Source organism: Octopus sinensis, linkage group LG14, assembly GCF_006345805.1.
Source record: "Octopus sinensis linkage group LG14, ASM634580v1, whole genome shotgun sequence".
In the NCBI taxonomy this organism is placed as follows: Eukaryota; Metazoa; Mollusca; class Cephalopoda; order Octopoda; family Octopodidae; genus Octopus; species Octopus sinensis.
The window spans coordinates 52,484,927-52,507,426 of record NC_043010.1 but is presented as its reverse complement, the minus strand read 5'-3'; the positions used below and the strand labels follow the sequence as shown (position 1 = coordinate 52,507,426).

Here is a 22,500-nt window from a genome sequence, read left to right as displayed (position 1 = left end):
TGAGAGAGAGAATGAGAAACAGACTGAAAGACAGGGTGAGAGAGAGAGAGAGAGAGAAACAGAGAGTAAGACAGACAAACAAAATTAATGAGTGAGAGTGAAGGAGAGAGAGAGAGAGAGAGAGAGAGAGAGAGAGTTGTAGAGAGAAACATAGTCAAAGTGAATGAGAGAGAGAGAGAGAGAGAGAGAGAGAGAGAGAGAAACAGACTGAAAGACAGAGTGAGTGAGAGAGAGAGCGAGAAACAGACTGAAAGACAGAGTGAGTGAGAGGAGAGAGAGAGAGAGATAAACAGAGAGAAAGATAGACAAGCAAAATGAGAGTGAGTAAGTGAGAGAGAGAGAGAGAACGACAGAGACACGAAGAGAAAACTAGGCACACATATTGTATAACAGGCAAATATACATATTCTTTTCTGCTGTAAGCACAAGGCCTGACATTTTGGGGGGAGGGGTCAGTCGATTGGATCGACCCCAGTACGCAACTGGTACCTAATTTATCGACCCTGAAAGGATGAAAGGCAAAGTCGACCTCGACGGAATTTGACAGACGAAATACCTATTTCTTTACTACCCACAACGGGCTAAACACAGAGGGGACAAACAAGGACAGACAAACAGATTAAGTCGATTATATTGACCCCAGTGCGTAACTGGTATTTGTTTAATCGACCCTGAAAGGATGAAAGGCAAAATTGATCGCGGCGGAATTTGAACTCAGAACGTAGCTGCAGACGAAATACCTATTTCTTTATTACCCACAAGGGGCTAAACACAGAGAGGACAAACTAGAACAAATAAGCGGATTAAGTCGATTACATCGACCCCAGTGCGTAACTGGTACTTAATTTATCGACCCCGAAAAGGCTGAAAGGCAAAGTCGACCTCGGCGGAATTTGAACTCAGAACGTAGCTGCAGACGAAATACCGGTAAGCATTTCGCCCGGTGTGCTAAAGTTTCTGCAAGCTTTCCGCTTTAATTAATGATAATTATGATAATTGGTATTGGTGCAATTTGTGTCTTAGTCTATCGCGCACCAATATGGAACCCAACCAATCGCAGCCTCCAAATAAATCATGTGAGACAGTTTGTTCTAAACTACATTTGAGCCTACCGTTAGCTATAAAAACTTACCTCCTCCTAGTTTCGGGGTCTGTTGGGTCCAGACCTTCTAAGCGACCTCCATCTTCGTCTCTCACCAACGTCGTCAACAACATCTGCAGAGCACCAACACACTGCACTGGTTCTAACATATCGCTGTTCGTGAGCTTTCCTCATTAGGGTTAACAGCTAACATGCAACCCACGCAGATGCATGTAGATATATGAATAAATGTACATCAACCATTTTCATTTTCGTTCAGATTGGGTATGTACGTGTGGCCACATTAAAGGTACTTAAAGTCACAGCCTTGTTTATGTATTCTTTCTACCGGGTTTCCTATCAAATGTTATTACAGCCTTCTGAGTAGAGTCACATTAGATGACTCCACGACATATAAATCTATACTTTTCTTCATTGAACAATTTAAGTCCACTGAGTGGACTTACATGAGCTTTCTGACCATGTTAGAGTAGAAAACATCACCATGAATGCGAGTGCTTTGCTCCAGCGATTGTATCAATGTGTGATAGTTAACTTAAAGTCATGTTATATGAGAAAAGCTTTCTAACAACTTATGAAAGCAATTCTGGAAAAAATTCAACATGACGGATGCCATGGACAACATAGTCGAGTCTGGGATGAAGTGAAATCCTCTACTTTAAAAGGTGTTTGGAATAATATTTGGCCAGACTGTATCCACTGGCAGAATGTTTACATCGAATTAGAAAGATATTGTGACACTTGCAAATGATATAGGGGTTAAAAGGTCATATAGAGTGATATGCTTGTGTTGCTAGTGTCTAACAGAGAAATTTTATCTAATGAGGAACTGATGTTGTTAGATCAAGAGCATTCTAAGAATACAGATGTGAATGTGGAAATTCCACCCACTTTACTTAAACTGACTGCAAAGAATATTTGGCACCGATAGAAAAAGATGTGCAAATGTTTACTGATAATGACCCTAATTTTGCACGTAACATAAAAATTATAAGAGCATTTCCTGAACTGAGAGTCTATTATGACCTTTGATTTGAATTTTTCGGCTTCCTTGAAGACAGAAAACGTTTTTTTGTTTTGCACAAGCTATTTGGATCGGTTTTCTTTGATTCTGAGTTAGATATTTCTGTAGTCCCATGACGGATATTTTATAACAGCTTTCTAGTTGTATAAGATCTCAACTACCTTCAATTTTCTGGCAGAATCATTAGCGTGCCAAGCAAAATGCTTAGCGGTATTTCGTCTGCCGCTACGTTCTGAGTTCAAATTCCGCCGAGGTCCACTTTGCCTTTCATCCCTTCGGGATTGATAAATTAAGTACCAGAGAAACACTGGGTTCGATATAATTGAGTAGTCCCCTCCCCATAAATTTCAGGCCTTATGTCTATGTAGAAAGTATTATTATTATTATTATTATTATTATTATTATTGTTATTATTATAGAAAATTTCACAGCTTATTTTGCTGGATATGATGGAAAGTGTTCAGCTGTCCGCAGCCAGCAGACTAAGGTGAAACTTGTTTACTGGTCATGCTTGAAGAACCCTGCAAAGAATTCTTTTAGCTCCAAGCAACGCTGATTGTTGTAGGTGTTCTACCTTCACCTATTCACCGATCCTTTTCAGCCTTGTTCGTAGTTGAGTGCTGATACTTCGAAGTGAACCAATTACTATTTGTATTGCATTTACTCTCAAATTTTAAGGGGTTGTATTTTTAGCCTTTCATCTGTTTTCTTCGCAATCCTAGGTTGAAATGAACACGATGGATCAATCAGCAAACAAATTCGATTTTCCTTCTCTGTTATTGTAATGTCTAGCTTGTTATGTTTTATGTTTTTATCCATTTGACTTCGAAAATTTGCATTTTTGCGTCTCAAAGCCTCTTTCTACACGATGATTCTACCAAGTACGTCTTGCTTCAAGCCACCATTTCTGACAAAGCTTCTAGTGTAAAACTTTCAGAACTTGATCATGTCTCCATTTCTTATATTCTCCCTGATCATTCTTGGGACATTTTGCAACAATGTGTGCCATTGTTTCATCCCAAATTCCACATACTCTGCATTTTACCGACACTTCCCCATATACATATTTTCTTAAGCTGTTTGTCCGCAGTGCTTGATCTTGAGATGTTATAATAAGGATTCCTGCTTCTGTTTTTCAGCCAAGCCAGGATCTTGTTCCACATACATTCTTGGTGTCTTTCCAAAACTGAACATGCAAAGGCTTCTCATAAAACTGTTTATCATGTTCTCTTTTAATTTCATTTCTGTCCTTTTCTCTTTTTCTGGTTGTGCTCACCTGTTCTATAGTCATTGCCTTTTGTAAGTTTTCCGTGTTGTTCTGTAAGAATTATAGAAGGTTTTATTTTTTCTCTCCATCTGTCTACACTCTTTCGTGGAGGCACAATGGCCCAGTGGTTAGGGCAGCGGACTCGCGGTTTCGATTCCCAGACCGGGCGTTGTGTGAGTGTTTATTGAGCGTAAACATCTAAAGCTCCACGAGGCTCCGGCAGGGATGGTGGTGATCCCTGCTGTACTCTTTCTCCACAACTTTCTCTCACTCTTACTTCCTGTTTCTGTTGTACCTGTATTTCAAAGGGCCGGCCTTGTCACTCTCTGTGTCACGCTGAAAGTCCCCGAGAACTACGTTAAGGGTACACGTGTCTGTGGAGTGCTCAGCCACTTACACGTTAATTTCACGAGCTGGCTCTTCCGTTGATTCGGATCAACCGGAACCCTCATCGTCGTAACCGACGGAGTGCTTCCATCTACACTCTTTCACACTAATAATACCTCTTCCACACTGGTCTTTCTTCAAAGACAACCAGTTAATATCTGCTTTCGGACAGAGGACTCCATACATTGTCAATAGCTTTCTAGTTTTTTTTTTCTGTCAAGTTTCTGCATGTTGCTCTTGGTTCAATCTACAATTCCAACTTCATATCTGATTATCGGTACTTCTCTGGCATTTATTGCTTCAATAATATATGTTTTTTTGAATTCAACTTTGACTGCAATATTTTTCTCACTCTCCTTGAAAACTCCCTACTGGTGTTTTGCTTTATCTCTTCATGCTTTATTTCATATGCTTCCAGTATTCATAAATGCTTATAACGCTGTCTTTTCACAACTGCTTTCACTGTTTGCCCATTTGGCATCTCAATTCCCAGACTTGCTTCAAATTTTCCTTATTTCATTAACAAATAGCATAGCGTACTTTTCAAACCCGAATTCCATTCCTACATCATTTGAAAATTGCAAACAGTATGTACAAGACTTCTCAGCTGTTTCTCATTTTTCGCATAAAGCTTTATGTCATCCATGACTTTGTCTTTCATTTATTCGGGGTCGATAAATTAAGTACCAGTAACACACTGAGGTCGATATAATCGACTTAATCCGTTTCTCTGTCCTTGTTTGTCTTCTCTGTGTTTAGCCCCTTGTGGGTAGTAAAGAAATACTGCATATGAAAGCTTTAGAACGCCAGGTGAAATGCTTAGCGGTATTTCATCTGCCGCTACGTCCTGAGTTCAAATTCCACCGAGGTCAACTTTGCCTTTCATCCTTTCGGTGTCGATTAAATAAGTATCGCTTACACACTGGGGTCGATATAATCGACTTAATCCATGTGTCTGTCCTTGTTTATCCTCTCTATGTTTAGCCCCTTGTGGGTAGTAAAGAAATAGGTATTTCGTCTGCCGTTACGTCCTGAGTTCAAATTCCGCCGAGATCGACTTTGCCTTTCATCCTTTCGGGGTCAATTAAATAAGTACCAGTTACGCACTGGGGTCGATATAATCGACTTAATCCATTTGTCTGTCCTTGTTTATCCCCTCTGTGTTTAGCCCGTTGTGGGTAGTAAAGAAATAGGTATTACGTTTCTTTCGATCTATGTATGTACCTACTTTCATTTTGATCTATGTATCTACTTCAGTTTCGATGTATGCATCAGTCTACTCTGAAAATACTGATAAACATTTTACCTCTATCTTCAACTATAGAAAAGTAACAGTAACACTCACAGCTATTTGCGGCGAGGTGGCAGACACGTTAGCGCACCGGGCGGAATGCTTAGCGGTATTTCGTCTGTCGTTACGTTCTGAGTTCAAATTCCGCCGAGGTCGACTTTGCCTTTCATCCTTTCGGGGTCGATAAATAAAAGTACCAGTTTCGCACTGGGGTCGATGTAATCGACTTAATCCCTTTGTCTGTCCTTGTTTGCCCTCTCTATGTTTAGCCCCTTGTGGGCAATAAAGAAATATATTTGCTGAGAGAGAGAGAGAGAGAGAGAGAGAGAGAGACTGACAGAGCTCCCTCTGTCAGACAGAATAACTGTCACACAGATAGATAGAGAGACATTTCTTTTTGCAATTATCATATATCGGCTTTATCGTATATCGTCGAAAACGAAAAGTTTTCCAGCATTTTCCATATGAAAATGGTTCCATTGTCTTTCATTATTATTCTTTATCTACTCCCTTCCTTCACTCAATCTATCTCTCTAAATCTCTCTCTTTTCTCCTCCCTCTTCTATGTCTTCTTGCTTCCAATTGTCCTCCTCCTTTTAACGTGGTATATTCTCTTACTTCTCCGTGCTATCAATCTCCCCCCTCTGTCTCTTTCACTCTATCTTACTTTTTCCTCTTAGCCTCTCACTTCAACTATACTTCCTCTGCTTCTGTCCCTCCCCTTTCTTCACCCACCTCAACAATACCTCCTCTGCTTAATACCTTTTATTTCTCTTTTTCTTTGTACCTCCCCCTTCACCTTTTTGTACCTCTTCCTTTGAAGCGTGACACACACCACAGGTACGTACGTACAAAATCAAAAAGTTGGCGTATTAAAATTATTGATTATTATCATAATTATTATCATTCTTATCATTAACATTATAATTATTTTATTGTTAGGCCCCCCTCCCCCCATCATCATCATCATCGACATTCACAAGTTCCTCTTGAAAAAGGAAAGTGAGAATAAAGAGGGAAGTTCTACCCTGCCACCCCAGTAAATTTGTTGAAAGGTGAGTGAATGTGGCAACGATGGCCTGTGTGAATGAAGCTACACTGAACTTTCGCTTGTAAACTGGAGGAATTGCGAAGGAGAAAGGCACCTGCTGAAGCGCATCTTGTAGTCAGGATAACCAGAATGTGTGGGGTTCCTCGGTTGTCCCCATGTGGAACTTCCCACTTTAGGGAATTTCTTATTGTTTAACTGTTTTGTTAATTACATTATTTACAATTGATGGATATTTGTCCTCATCTTGTTTGATGATAACACAATGTTTTGGATGATATACCCTCCAGCATTCATCAGGAAATTTCGAACCTGGGTTCTCTTTCCTAAGGTATTTTTTGGATGTTATTATCATCATCATCATTATTATTAGTATTATTATTATTGTTAGTATTCAGGTCACTGCTAGGAATCGAACTCGGAATCTTGGGGTTAGTAGCCTGTGCTCTTAACCACTACACCATATGCCCATTTCAACAAACAAGATGAGGACAAATCTGTCGAAAGTAAATAATGTAAATAATGCACATAATTCCTCATCTCTTAAATATAGAACTGTTTTGTTAATTGTTTATTGTTAGTTGTTGTATACACGGTATTGTTCAATACTCTGCTTGTCCATTGTATTGTATGGTCCCTAATTGTTTTTGTGTTCGGCCCTTGTGGCCAATAAAAGTAAGAATTATTATGATCACTATTATTATAATTATTATTATTATTATTATTATTATTATTATTATTATTTTATGTTTGACTTCTGCTTTACATTTATACAAGTTGGCTCCAAGTCTCACCCAGAAACTTCAAGAGACAACAAGTTGGAAGTTCATGTTGGTGTTATGCCTAGGGTGCCATATATTTGGTTTTGTATATAGTGTTGTTCTAGAGAATGTTTAAAAAAAACATATGAAAATTATGTGTTTGTTTTAAAATTTGAGATTACATAGACAGTATTTTATGTAGGATATGGGCAGTTCCCATGAGCACTATCTTTTAAATTTCTGCCATTTTGGTGTTTCCTGGTATCTGAGTTAGGGAGCAATCAGCCCCTTTTGCTATCATTTCCAGGGCACCTATGACAACAGATATTGTTTTAGTTTTCATGTTCTACATATTGCTCATTTATTATTATTATTATTATGTGAGAGAGCAGTGCATGCCATCAAAGTGACGCTGGGGTACAAATATATGAAGCCCAGTATACTCATCATGGCTACCCGTCTGATAAGGGTACACTAGGCATATGCATCACAACCATATGAGTGTGATATGGTGATCTCATATCAAGATAAGCAGCACATGACCTTGCAGGTGGGGCCCAGTTAGAATATTCTTCTGGTTGAGTAACCCACCCTGCTAAAAAGGTCCCTGAATAAGCGCTGTTTAAGGATGTTGAACGAAACACCCGTTTCCAGAGGTGAATTGTTCAAACCCCAAAGAATCCATCTCAACACATGGCTATGATGCTCCCCCACTACTTCTGCTCATGATCAAAGATGCACATATCGTCAGCCACTAAGAGACATGCTCAACTGGTTAAGGTCAAACAACTGACAAGCAAATCTGTGGTATTGAGCAGAATATTTGCTGTAGCCCAACTTTTATACCAAGACAAAACAATGTACATGATAACGCTTCCAATCAGTTAAGATCAGATGCCATGAGAGCCACTGCTTGGTACTGCATCAGGGCTTAGCCACTGCCTGGTACTGCATCAGGGTGTTTATTATTATTAATATTATTATTATTATTATTATTAGTATTAGTATTATTATTATTTTATGTTTGATTTTTGCTTTACATTTGTACAAGTTGGCTCCAAGTCTCACCCAGAGACCTCAAGTGACAACAAGCTAGAAGTTCATGTTGGTATTATGCCTAGGGTGTCATGTATTTGGTTTTGTACATAGTGTTGTTCTAGAGAATGTTTAAGAAACCATAAAAAAATTATGTGTTTGTTTTAAAACTTGAGATTACATAGAAAGTATTTTGCGTAGGATATGAGCAGTTCCCATGAGCATTATCTTTTGAATTTCTGCCATTTTGGGGTTTCCTGGTATCTGAGCTAGGTTAAAATCAGCTATTATTATTATGACTATTATTATTATTATTATTATTATTATTATTATTATTATTTATTGCAGCGTCTTTATAGTGTCTGAAAGTTTAGAATGTTTGTAAGCTTCAAAAATGCTGAGAATGGATGGTATCACCCTAAGTTTGAAGCTGTGATTCGGAGGTCAGAAACTGAAGAAGAAACTTTCCCCACATTGTTCCGGGAGATCTTGGTTCATGTAGTTCTACAATTATCCCTCAAAGTCCTTGAGTATCAGGATAACATTGTCATCATCACTGATGTGTACTAAGTATATCTTCTTTGTTATATTTGATACCATATTTTATCATTTTATTGTATATAGGCACAGGAGTGGCTGTGTGATAAGTAGCTTCCTTACCAACCACATGGTTCTGGGTTCAGTCCCACTGTGTGACACCTTGGGCAAGTGTCTTCTACTATAGCCTGAAGCCAACCAAAGCCTTGTGAGTGGATATAAGTATATATATATGTGTGTGTGTGTGTGTGTGTTTGTGTGTCTGTGTTTGTCCCCACCAACATCGCTTGATTACCTATGCTGGTGTGTTTATGTCTCCAAAATTAGCAGTTTGGCAAAAGGGCATGATAGAATAAGTACTAGGCTTACAAAGAATAAGTCCTGGGGTTGATTTGCTCGACTAAAGGCAGTGCTCCAGCATGGCCACAGTCAATGACTGAAACAAGTAAAAGAGTAAAGAAAGTAAGAGCATAAACATTCATGCTTTATAATGTCGTTGCATTTCTCCTCTCATCCATCACCTTCATGGAAAATAAAATAAATCATTGTTTTTTTTTTATTATTGTATGTCTGTACATTTCTTGTGTTAACATTTAATTTGCTATTAAGGGATTCAAAAAGAAATTTTTTAAAAAAATCTAATATACGGATAATTAAGTGTCGTCAAATATCACCCCATGCACTTTATATATACATATACATACATACATACATACATACATGTGTGTATGAGCTTGCGAACAAAAGCAGAGATTCACTGTGGCATTTACGTCTCTATAGAAGTGTGACTCACTGATTGAACGTAGTCATTCGATAAATAGCGATCAATAAAAAAAAAACCTAGGCCAATTTACATTTTGTTGTTGATATAGTTCTCTGAAGTTTTTCAAGATTTTGGTTTGGATGGCCCCTGTCTTTTGAATGAAACCAGTAAGAATAAATAAAAGAATTGTAATTCTAAATGTTTTATTATAATAATTTCATTTAGAAAAGAGTATTTATCAGGTGGTTAGTTATTGTCTTTTGTTATATATTGGGCGGGTCATTACGCCAATAATAAATACATGCACTGGTTCCATTTCAGTCCTTTGTTATTTATTTGTTAATTGGTCCACTATGTAATCAATTAAATAATCGACTGTTTCATTAATCATTCTGTTAATTAGTCAGTCAGATTTCTCAAATTCCTCTCATCGCCATTTGAGACATTGTCGATATCACAAACCAAACCAAATACAGATCTTTTCCTTTTGAACGGCACTTTTCAACACAATTTCTAGTTAACTAAACACTTTGAAACTTCGTATACTGGTAGAATGTGTCAAAATAAAATATTTTTTTCTCTTGGCTTTCTTGATAAAATTGTAATTCGTTTGTTTAACGTAGTTTAATTTTTCAAATTTTAACCAATGAATCGCCTCTAATTGAGCTAAAATCATTTGCTGCGTCTAAATTGTTTTTCTTAATTGTTAAATTAATTTAATTGTTACGCGTGTGTAAAAAAAACAAAAGGCTAAAACGAAAGCAATGGAAAATAATTTAAACAATTAACAAACAAAATAATTCTATAATTTTATACACACGCTTTCTGTACGTATACGGAAAGCGTGTGTATAAAATTAACAATTAAGAAAAAAAAATTTAGGGTCAGGGTTAGGGTGAGGTTTAGGGTTAGTGACAGGATGTTGTCTCAGTTTTAGACGCAGCAAATGGTTTTAGCTCAATTAGAGGCAATTCATTGGTTAAAATTCGAAAAATTAAACTACATTAAACAAACAAATTACAATTTTATCAAGAAAACCAAGAGAAAAAAATATTTTATTTTGACACATTCTACCAGTATACAAAGTTTTAAAGTGTTTAGTTAATTAGAAATCGTGTTGACATGTGCTGTTCAAAAGGAAAAGATCCCCAAATACAAACCAGACATATAGCGATTTTATATTTCCGGTTTTAGTAATTTTAGCCAAATCAGTATGCGCACTTTAATCACCACCCTCCTCCTCCTCCTCCACTTCTTCTTCTTCTTCTTCCTCCTCCTCTTCCTCTGCCTCCTCCTCCTCCTCTTCCTCTGCCTCTCCTCCTCCTCCTCTTCCGCTGCCTCCTCCTCCTCCTCTTCCGCTGCCTCCTCCTCCTCCTCTTCCGCTGCCTCCTCCTCCTCCTCTTCCGCTGCCTCCTCCTCCACCTCTTCTGCTGCCTCCTCCTCCACCTCTTCCGCTGCCTCCTCCTCCACCTCTTCCGCTGCCTCCTGCTCCACCTCTTCCTCCTCTTTCTCTTCCTCCTCCTCTTTCACTTTCTCCTCCTCCTCTTTCTCTTTCTCCTCCTCCTCTTTCTCTCTCTCCTCTCTCTCCTCTCTCTCTCTTTCCCATCTCTCTTTATTCTCTTCCCATATCTCTCTATCCTCTCTCGCTGTTTCCCATCTCTCTCTTTCCCATCTCTCTCTTTCCCATCTCTCTCTCTCCTCCTCCTCACTGTATTCACTACTGCTTCCATCACTGCTACTTGAACCATGATCATGTTTTTTCTTCTTTTTCTTTTTATGTTTTTTCGTCTTTTCATCCTTCACCTCCAAGGAATAAACTACCACCTTTGGGGTGTCTTTGTCATGATATGGAATCATTTCTTCATCAGTTCGGCGACAACAAAATATTGCAGATCCCATTTTAAAAAAAATCTCTGTTAAAAACATAGATAAAAAAAAAAAAATTAAGTGACTTGCTTAAACAAGTATAACAACAAAATCAACAAAAGTAACAAGATATTTACATTATTTACATTTGACGGATATTTGTCCTCATCTTGTTTGTTGTTGAATGTAAATAATGTAAACAATGTAAATAATGTACATAATTCCTCATCTCTTAACCCTTTCATGGATCTTTTCATTTTGATGGCCAAATTTTCCTAGTTAACTAAACAATTTGAAACTTCGTATACTGGTAGAATGTGTCAAAAGAAAACATTATTGTAAATAAAATTGAAAACAAAATTGTAATTCGTAACTAAAACATTCTAAGAATTTTAACCAATGAAATCGCAGCATTCGAGCTCAAAATGTTTACCTCTTCTTCTATCTTCTACATGTGCTAGAAATAACAGCTATATCTCTTAAATCGATTAATTTCATCGCCCAATAAAAATATTAACGATATTTTTTGAATATTTTCTTTATTTTTTTTACCGAAAAGGCTTCTCCGATGGTTTGGAAGGGCCAAAAACAACAAAAACAAAACAATAATATGCCTAAATCGGTCTAGAGGGTGCACGTGGAGTGTAGGTTATATTGTAAAACTTTGCGAAATATTTTTTCATAAAAGGATGCCCCAGCTTGTCGGAGGCTGTGATATAAATTGGGAAAAAAATCCTCAACACCAGTGCGTAATTAGTACTTAATTTATCAACCCCGAAACGATGAAACATTGACCCCCCCACCCTTCTGGTTTATTTACCTTTTGTGCAAATTTGTTGCGGCAAGTGGCAAAACACAAATGTGTAATGTATGCTTGTGTGTGTATGTATATGTCCGTTTGTATGTGTGTGTACGCTTATATATTAATTACTATGTGCTTGTGCAAATGTATATGCATGTGTTTGAGAGAGAGTGTGTGTGTGTGTGTGTGTGTGTCGTGCGTCTGCTATATTTCTTTATCAATATCGATAACGCAGCAATGCCGGGATTTCATTGGTTAAAATTCGCAGATTTAAACTACATTTAAACTTATAAAATACATTTTTCTCAAAAAAACAAGTTGAAATTAGTGTTTTCTTTTGAGACACTCTACCAGTATACGAAGTTTCAAATTATTTAATTAACTAGAAAAATCTGAAAAATTTGGCCATCAAAATGAAAAGATCCTCTTTCATTACTGTATTTACTTTGAGATGCTCTGTGTTTCTTTCAATTACTTGAAATATAACAAAGAATTTAGTAAAATAACTTAGTTATCATTAAGCTAGTGTTAGGAACATAAATTATGACTAAGGTTTGGTGGAAGATTTTAATTCAAAACCTATGAAAGAAAACATTTGTACTCAGAGCCAGAGCTGGTTTCAGCCCAGTTGGTAACAAAAAGCGCAGGAGTGGCTGTGTGGTAAGTAGCTTGCTAACCAACCACATGGTTCTGGGTTCAGTCCCACTGCGTGGCACCTTGGGCAAGTGTCTTCTACAATAGCTTCGGGCTGACCAAAGCCTTGTGAGTGGATTTGGTAGACGGAAACTGAAAGAAGCCCGTCGTATATATGTATATATGTGTATGTGTCTGTGTGTTTGTGTGTCTGTGTTTGTCCCCTTAGCATTGCTTGACAACCGATGCTGGTGTGTTTATGTGCCCATTACTTAGCGGTTCGGCAAAAGAGACCGATAGAATAAGTACTGGGCTTACAAAGAATAAGTCCCGGGGTCGAGTTGCTTGATTAAAGGTGGTGCTCCAGCATGGATGCAGTCAAATGACTGAAACAAGTAAAAGAGTAAAGAGTAAAAGGGTTAGAACTGTAGCAAACAGATACATTTTACAATAAAGAAGAGAAGAGGGTTCATAGACTGGCATCAGAGAGAGAGAGAGAGAGAGAGAGAGAGAGAGAGAGAGAGAGAGAGAGAGAGGGGTGGAGAAAGAGAGACATGCACACATGCATGAGCACACACGTTCACTCACACACGTTCACTCACTGGCATAATGAAAGAGGGTTTTAGAGGTAAACATTATTCCAGTGATGAGGAAGTGAAAACTGTAGTGAAGAACTGGCTCAAAGAACAGTCAACAGAATTTTACGGGGCAGGGATACATGCTCTCATTTGAAGGTGGAACGTTGCTATTGAGAGAAATGGTGACTATGTTGAGAAGTAGGGATGTGATCCACAGAGGCCCAGCTTCATTTTGATGTATGATACATGTTCCTGTGTTGGTGATTATAACTGTCCTAAACAATATGGCATTACTTTTTGACTCAACCTTATATATACATACATACATATATATATATATATATATATATATATATAAAATATGTATGTATGTATGTATATATATATTCTTTTATTTGTATCAGTCATGTGACTGTGGCCATGCTGGAGCACGTCCTTTAGTTGAGCAAATCGACCACAGGACTTATTCTTTGTAAACCTAGTATTTGCTGAATTGCTGAGTTATGGGGACGTAAAGACACCAGTATCGGTTGTCAAGTAATGTTGGGGGGGGGGGACAAACACACGCACATACACACACACACACACATACACACACACACATACACACACACGCATATAAACACACATACACACATATATGTACACATATATACGACGGGCTTCTTTCAGTTTCCGTCTACCAAATCCACTTGCAAGGGTTTGGTCAGCCTGAGGTTATAGTAGAAGACACTTGCCCAGCGTGCCACTCAGTGATACTGAACCTGAAACCATGTGGTTGGTAAGCAAGCTTCTTACCACACAGGGGGCTGGCCAGATTGGAGCAATCTCAAGATTAATCAGCCAAAATTGCGAGCCAAAACAGGAGTGGCTGTGTGGTAAGTAGCTTGCTTACCAACCACATGGTTCTGGGTTCATTCCCACTGTGTGGCACATTGGGCATGTGTCTTCTAGTATAACCTCGGGCCGACCAAAGCCTTGTGAGTGGATTTGGTAGATAGAAACTGAAAGAAGCCTGTCGTATATATCTATCTATATATATAGATGTATGTGTATATGTGTTTATGCGTTTGTGTTTGTCCTCCCAAATTCACCAATGGTGTGTTTGCATCCCCGTAACTTAGCGGTTCGGCAAAAGAGATCAATAGAATAAGTACTAGGCTTACAAAGAATAAGTCCTGGCGTCAATTTTTTTGATTAAAGGCGGTGCTCCAGCATGGCTAGTCAAATGACTGTAACAAATAAAAGATAAAAGAGTGTGTATATATATATATATATATACACACACACAAATATATGTGGTTTAGATACGTATATCTACCGACAAGCACCTGCAAAAATATACACATGAATCTATGTGTATATACAGCCATGTGTATATATACTCTTTTACTTGTTTCAGTCATTCGACTACGGCCATGCTGGAGCACCGCCTTTAATCGAGCAATTCGACCCCAGGACTTATTCTTTTTTAAGCCCAGTACTTATTCTATCAGTCTCTTTTGCCGAACTGCTAAATAACGGGGACATAAACACACCAGCATCGGTTGTCAAGCAATGCTAGGGGGACAAACACACTCACACAAACACACACACGCATATATATATATATATATATATATATACGATGGGCTTCTTTCAGTTTCCATCTACCAAATCCACTCACAAGGCTTTGGTTGGCCTGAGGCTATAGTAGAAGACACTTGCCCAAGGTGCCACGCAGTGGGACTGAACCCAGAAGCATGTGGCTGGTAAACAAGCTACTTACCACACAGCCACTCCTGCACCTGTTCGTATATATGCATATGTATTTTTGTGTTTATATGTATGTGTCTGCAAATGTGTTTGTAAGTATACACACATGCGCCACACACACACTCACATGGAAGAAGTAAATAGACACCCCCTAATACATCATTTTATGTATATTCTAACTTGTAAAGGTTTATATTTTTTATTACTTGACATTTTTGTCTTTCAGATTCTATATGTGACTGTTTAATCGTTCCCTGTACAAAAGAAGCCTTGGAACTGTCTGAATTTCAATGAGGCCATATTTTGTGGCATCCTGAAGGTGGACATAGTCAGCGTAAAATCGCAGAAAACCTTGGGATTGTGCTTTCTACAGTTAATAAAGTGATTGTGCAATTCACTAGAGAGGGGAAGGAGTCCACATCACCTCACCCAGATCAACCAGGGCCTTCTGACAGGACCCTCTGACAGGACCCTCTGACAGGATCTGTCTCTTTGCTAAGAGAAGTGTGGAGGATAATCCTCATTGTAAGGCCTCTGACTTAGCAGAAAAAGTTGGTGTCAGTCCCAGAACAGCTGTCAGGTATCTCCGCAAACTTGGTTACTATGGCAGAGCAGCAAGGAAGCCACTTCTTTGACCAGCCAGCATCAAGCAGCGAAAAGATTGGGCCAGTGAGATGATGGAGAGGCCACTAGCATTTTGGGACACTGTTGTATTTTCTGATGAGTCCAGATTTACTGTATTTCATGACAGTGGTTGAGTGAGGAACTGGAGACTCTGTGATCAAGAATTCGAGGTGAAAAAATTGCAGACAACAGCGGCTATTCTGTGATGGTCTGGGGAGTAATTTGGAGCAATGGTTGATCAGAGCTGGTGAAGTGTGAGGGAAACATAAACTCAGATAAATACATGTCCATATTGCAGAAACGACTCCTTCCGATCTGCAGCAGTGAAATGATTAAAGAAGACTATTTATGGAAGATGGGGCTCCTTGTCACACAGCTAAAATGAGAATCATACCGAAAAGCTTCCGTGGCCAAGCCAATCGTCAGATAGGAACCCTATTGAACACTTCTGGGACATAATGGACAGGACACTTCATAAAAAGAACAAGAAAGCATCTTCAAAGTCAGATCTTTCGAGATTACTGCATGAAACTTGGCAAGAAATTCCGCAAGAGAATATTCATCATCTGATCAGTAACATGCCTAATATGGTCCTTGCATTGAAAAATGCAAAGAGCATGTCTACTAAATATTAAATATTCACATTATAACAATTAATATATAACTTGAATGCATGATTTCAGATTTAAAGAAACTTTAATGGTTAGAAGGGTGTCTATTTACTTCTGTCATGTCTGTATATAGCAGGTCTGTATATAGGTCGTCAAGTATGAAATTTGAAGATAGATAAATGGTAAACTTTGACAGCTGCTCATTTTATGCCATTATTATATTTTGACAACCTTTATTTTTTTTTAGAAAGGCTGACACATCTATTTCTTTTTTCTAACTCATTTTGCGCTTTATAAAGTATTTATAAATCGTTTTTTGCTATTTTTGTTTTGAGATGGAAGTCGGAAATTTGTACAGTTTTGAAATATGCGTTCTTTCTTGGAAATACAGCATCACAGACAGTTCGAAATATTAATGGAGTATTTCATTCTAATGTTATTACACAGCAGACTGTATCAAATTGGTTTGCAAAATTTTGTTCTGGTAACTTTGAGCTCACAAATGAGCAACACGGTCAACCAGAAACAAAGGTGGATAATGTCGAACTGAAAGCCACTGTCGAGTCAGATCCATTTCAAAGTGGCTGGTAACTACCATTGGTGTTTGATGTTAGCAAGCAAACGATATTGACTCACCTAGTTCAAATCAGTAAAGTGAAAAAGTTAGATAAGTGGTTTCCACATGAACTCAATGGAAATTAGAAACAGCAACGTTTGGAAGCCTGGATTATGCTACTTTCCCATCACAAAAATGAATCCTTTTTGAATTGAATTGTAATATGTGATGAGAAATGGATCCAATATGACAACCGTAAATGTTCAATACAATGGTTGCACAAAGACGAGCCTCCAAAACACAGTCCCAAAAGCAAAATTCGTCAAAAGAATCTGATGGTGTGTGTTTGGTGGTCTGGCGCATGTATGATCTATTATGGTTTCATTAAACCTGGCTCATCAATCATGGCTAAAGTATACTGCAGCCAACTGGACAACAAGAAATCCCTGATGCAGAAACTTACAAAAAAAAAAAAAAAAACTAGCCTAGATTAGTCAACAGATCCACTCCTATTTTATTGCAAGACAGTGCCAAACAACACATTGCAAAAATGACATTGGGAAAACTATAGTTGTTGGAGTTGGAAGTTCTCCATCAGCTACCATACTCACCTGATCTTGCCCCCACTGACTACCACTTCTTCAAGAATTTGGACGACTTTTTGATAGGAAAAAAAATTTAATTCCGCCGATGCTGTAAAACAGGTCTTCCAAGATTTTATTGACTCTAGGTTGCCAGGCTTTTACAGTTCTGGGCTGGACAAGCTACTGCTGAAATGGCAAAAGTGTATTGACAGTATGGGTGCATACTTTGAGGAATAAAACTATTCCTTGCATTTATAAAATATGAGCAAACTTTTTCTTTTCTACAAATTTCATACTTGACAACCTAACATATGCGTGTATATATATATATATATATATATAATGATGATGATGATGATGATGATGATGATGATGATGATGATGATGATGATGATGATGATGATGATGATGATGATGATAATAATAATAATAATAATAATAATAATAATAAAGGGTAAAATTAATTAATCAATTAATAATTAATAATTTTACCAAGTAGTTCGGTATGTTAAAAGGATCATTATCGGTAAACTTATGCAAAAATTCTATAATTATGAGCATAATTATAATTAGGGTTCAGCAAAACTTGCTTCACCACATACCGAAATTTAGAAATAGCAGTTGAAATACTATTCTACTATCACAAGATATCTCCCAGACAGCAATACTCAACAACTCACGCAGGTAAAGAGAAAAAATAACGAATCTACCCGGCTCTGTTTAACTGTATGTGTGTTTTGGGGTTAGAGAGTTGTAAAAAATATAAAATCATATTTCTACTCACTCATTCCCTTTGTGAGTACAGTATTTCAAATTTAAAATTTTAGAGCACTGATAATTAACATATGTATTCGACCAAGGCCACCAAAAAGCACACACATATATATATATATGTATATACATATATATATATATAATAATAAGGGTTTTTTGGAACAAGTTGCTTAAATCACATACCGAAAATATTAGAAATAGCAGCCAAAGGACTACTATTTTGGCTGCTATTTCTAATATTTTCGGTATGTGGTTTAAGCAACTTGTTGCAAAAAACCCTTATTATTATAATTATATAAATTTTTTACCGATTATGGTCCTTTTCCATACCAAAATACTACTAGGTGAAATTTGTTGATTTTATTAAATTAATTATATTTCCCCCTACATCTATCTATATATGCATGGTGCAACGGACATGTAAAAGCACCATGCGCTCGCGTCCGTTGCCAGCCTCGCCTGGCCCCCGTGCCGGTGACACGTAAAAGCACCATCCGTTCGTGGCCGTTTGCCAGCTCCGTCTGGCACCTGTGCGGGTGGCACGTAAAAAGCACCCACTACACTCATGGAGTGGTTGGCGTTAGGGAGGGCATCCAGCCGTAGAAACACTGCCAGATCTGACTGGGCCTGATGCGGCCTTCCAGCTTCACAGACCCCAGTTGAACCGTCCAACCCATGCTAGCATGGAAAACGGACGATAAATGATGATGATGATGATGATGATGATGATGATATATCCAAAGACCAGTACTTCCGAATTCAAACAGACGAATGAGATCTCGTGAGTTGTTGAGTATTACTGCTGGGAGATAGCTTATGATAGCAGAATAGTATTTTAACTGCTATTTCTAACTAAATTTCAGTACATGGTGAAGCAAGTTTTGCTGAACCTTAATTATAATTAGGCTTATAATTATAGAATTTTTGTATATACATATATATAGATTAGAGGCTTCGAGTGACCCGTCTGTTTTTTTGTGTCGTCTCTTTGTGTGTTTTTGCGTTCTTGTCCCACTTTGTAATTTATATTTTATATTGAATTTCTATACATATATATATATATATAGCAACTGCTACCACAATTTGTAATCCTTCTATTTTAACATTGTGCCATTAGAACACCAACACAAGTTAGATTAAATACAGAAACCTACTTCATTGAAAAATATAAGCCAAAACTTAACCATTTCTAGCATTTTTAAGGAACTTAGCTCATTGAAAAATATAAAGCAAAACTTAACCACTTAACCAACATATATGATAATCGATATAGCATGCCCTGGTGTAAACAGGATCAATGTGAAAGAAGAAAAAATGCACAACTATGAGGATTTAAGTTGAGAAATACAAAGATTGTGGTCAATGAAGAGAGTAGATGTGATACCAATAATAATTGGTGTACTTGGAAGTATCAGCAATCAGCTACAAACATGGTTGAAAAAGATTTTGTAGGTAGATTTTGCAAGTTTGTAGGTAGAACACCTACAAAAACCAGCATTGCTTGGAACAGTTAGAATTCTACATAGGGTTCTTGAAGCATGACCAGTAAACAAGTATCACCTTAGTCAGCTGGCTGTGGACAGCTGACACTTTCCCTCATACCCAGCAAAATAAGCTGTGAATTTTAATACAACAACAACAACAATAATAATAATTATAATAATAATGATGATGATAATACTAAGTACTGGCTCTCATGGTTTCTCATCCTAACTGATTGGAATTGTTATCATGTACATAGTTTTTTTGTTTTTTGGTATAAAGGATGGGCTACAGTAAATATAATATTAATATGTGCGAAATTCTGTCTGTCCCTCTGTCCAGGATCCCTGTATCTCTGTCCTACATTATACATGTATATATATATATATATATGTATATATATATATATATATCCCATCCGATCGTAGCCATTCGCCAGCCTCGTCTGGCACCTGTGTCGGTGGCACATAAGAAAAACACCGAAAACACCATATCCGAGCGTGGCCGTCTGCCAGCCTCATCTGGCACCTGTGTCGGTGGCACATAAAAAAACACCATCCGAGCGTGGCCGTCTGCCAGCCTCGTCTGGCACCTGTGTCGGTGGCACATAAAAACCACCATCCGAGCGTGACCGTCTGCCAGCCTCGTCTGGCACCTGTGTCGGTGGCACATAAAATCACCCACTACACTCTCGGAGTGGTTGACGTTAGGAAGGGCATCCAGCTGTAGAAACACTGCCAGATCTGACTGGCCTGGTGTAGCCTTCGGGCTTGCCAGACCCCAGTTGAACCGTCCAACCCATGCTAGCATGGAAAGCGGACGTTAAACGATGATGATGATGATGATGATATATATGTATATATATATATATATATATATATATATATATATAATCATATCAAAGGGAAATGGAATTTAATTAAAATTAAAATATTCAGTCAAAATTTACCTTTCCAGTGGTCTAACATGCAAAAAAAAAATTAGTCAAGAAGACTATATATTAATCATACGATATAGTGCATATTTAGTAGCCTTGTTTGTCTCCTGTTGAATATGTTTAACCCTAGGTTGGACCTTGCTGAAGAAGATCAGATCTTGTGAGTTCCCCCTGACTCGCTAAAAGAAGATCAGAAACCAATTGGTCCAGCGTACTAGATGGTAAATGTTTTTCATCCGTTATTTTTGTGGTTTACAGAACCTAGCTGTTCATTCTAATGTGTTGAATTCACGTAAAGTGGATTCCTTATGTGTATAAACATGCACTATATCGTGTGTGTATATATATATATATATATATATATATACATATGTATGTATGTATGTATATATATATGTGTGTGTGTGTGTATATATATATTTCCATACATACATAAATACATGCATGCATACACTAGCAAACCAAGTTATGTCAGATGTAAGCCGATATTTTGTGTTCCTTTTTGAGACGGGGAGGAAAAATGTCAAAAATGTGGCCTACAAACCGTCAAATATGATGATGACGGCCTAATTTGTTGTTTCATTGAAGTGAGGAGGAATCACATACTGAACTGAATTGAAAAACATTTTTCCACAAAAGGACCATTGAATAAAATATTGTTAGCCCGTCTTATTAACTATATTTAGCAATCTTTGGATTAAATACATTACTCATAGGTTATATAAAGCATGTCATGTATTTAAATTAACTCAACTGTAAAAAATCAACTAACATTTAAATGACAACACAGTACTCAAACAAGACTGGATCTATTGGAGGTGTCTGTATATGATTACTCATCCAGCTAAAAATAACAACCAAATCAACCTATATCTACATACTAACGTCTACACTAAAATCCATATTTTATCATCAATGTAGAAGCCCATCTCAATTTAAGTAGTTTTGAGTTAATTTTTTTTTAATAGAAATTAATGGGGAAAATAATGCTTAGTGAACATATTTAGATAGGTGCAGGAGTGGCTGTGTGGTAAGTAAGCTTGCTTACCAACCACATGGTTCCGGGTTCAGTCCCACTGCGTGGAATCTTGGGCAAGTGTCTTCTACTATAGCCTCAGGCCGACCAAAGCCTTGTGAGTGGATTTGGTAGACGAAAACTGAAAGAAGCCCGTCGTAAATATGTATATATATATATATATGTGTGTGTCTGTGTTTGTCCCCCTAGCATTGCTTGACAACCGATGCTGGTGTGTTTACGCCCCCGTCACTTAGCGGTTCGGCAAAAGAGACCGATAGAATAAGTACTGGGCTTACAAAGAATAAGTCCCGGGCTCGATTTGCTCGACTAAAGGTGGTGCTACAGCATGGCCACAGTGAAATAACTGAAACAAGTAAAAGAGTAAAAAAATAGTAAAAGAGATAATAAGTATTGGTTCCAGATTTTAGCACAAGGCCAACAATTTTGGGGGAGGGGCTGAGTCGATTATATCAAACCCAGTGTTCAACTTGTACTTATTTTTGCAACGTCGAAAGAATAAAAGGTAAAGTCAACCTTTGGGCTCAGAATGCAAAGATGGAATTTGAGTTCATACTAGACAAAGAGAGAGGGGTGGGCCAAAAGTTAAACAACAAAACATTTCAGGTTTTATTTATATTATTACCTCTGCTGTTTGTCCGTGAACAAGATATCTCAAGAACCGCTGGACAGATTTAGATCAAACTTTCAGGGATGTTTGGCCTCATGACTGGCATGAACCCTGGACACATTCTAAAGTTGTAGCTTTATCTCAGAACAACCAATATCAGTAACTGAGTGTGCTATCCCATCTCTTTATCTCTCTCTCTTCATCCAGCTATCACACCCAACATGTGCCTCTGTATCAAAAGATGAGTCCTGAGTGTCTTTATGTCTGCTCATGACTATACATAAATAAATACATACATACATACTTACATACCTGCATACATAAATACATACACACCCACACACATGTATATATAAGTAAATGGAGTTGAACGCAGATGCTATTCAAATTCTTTTACTTTCAACATATGTTTCGAAAGCAACATTGGTTTTACTTCA

The 22,500-nt window shown here is 37.7% G+C and overlaps 1 long non-coding RNA gene across 2 annotated transcripts in view; it reads right to left on the bottom strand.

Annotated features, from left to right (window-relative positions):
- The window catches only part of LOC115219513, a 35,257-nt gene that overhangs the window by 448 nt on the left and 12,309 nt on the right, over window positions 1-22,500 (bottom strand). The window contains exon 3 of one of the 2 annotated variants that reach the window (XR_003882306.2): window positions 10,968-11,128. The exons of the other annotated variant lie outside the window; for it this stretch is intronic. This is a non-coding gene — a long non-coding RNA (uncharacterized LOC115219513). Of the gene's footprint in view, window positions 1-10,967; window positions 11,129-22,500 lie in introns of those variants that run through there. 2 annotated transcript variants of the gene reach the window in all.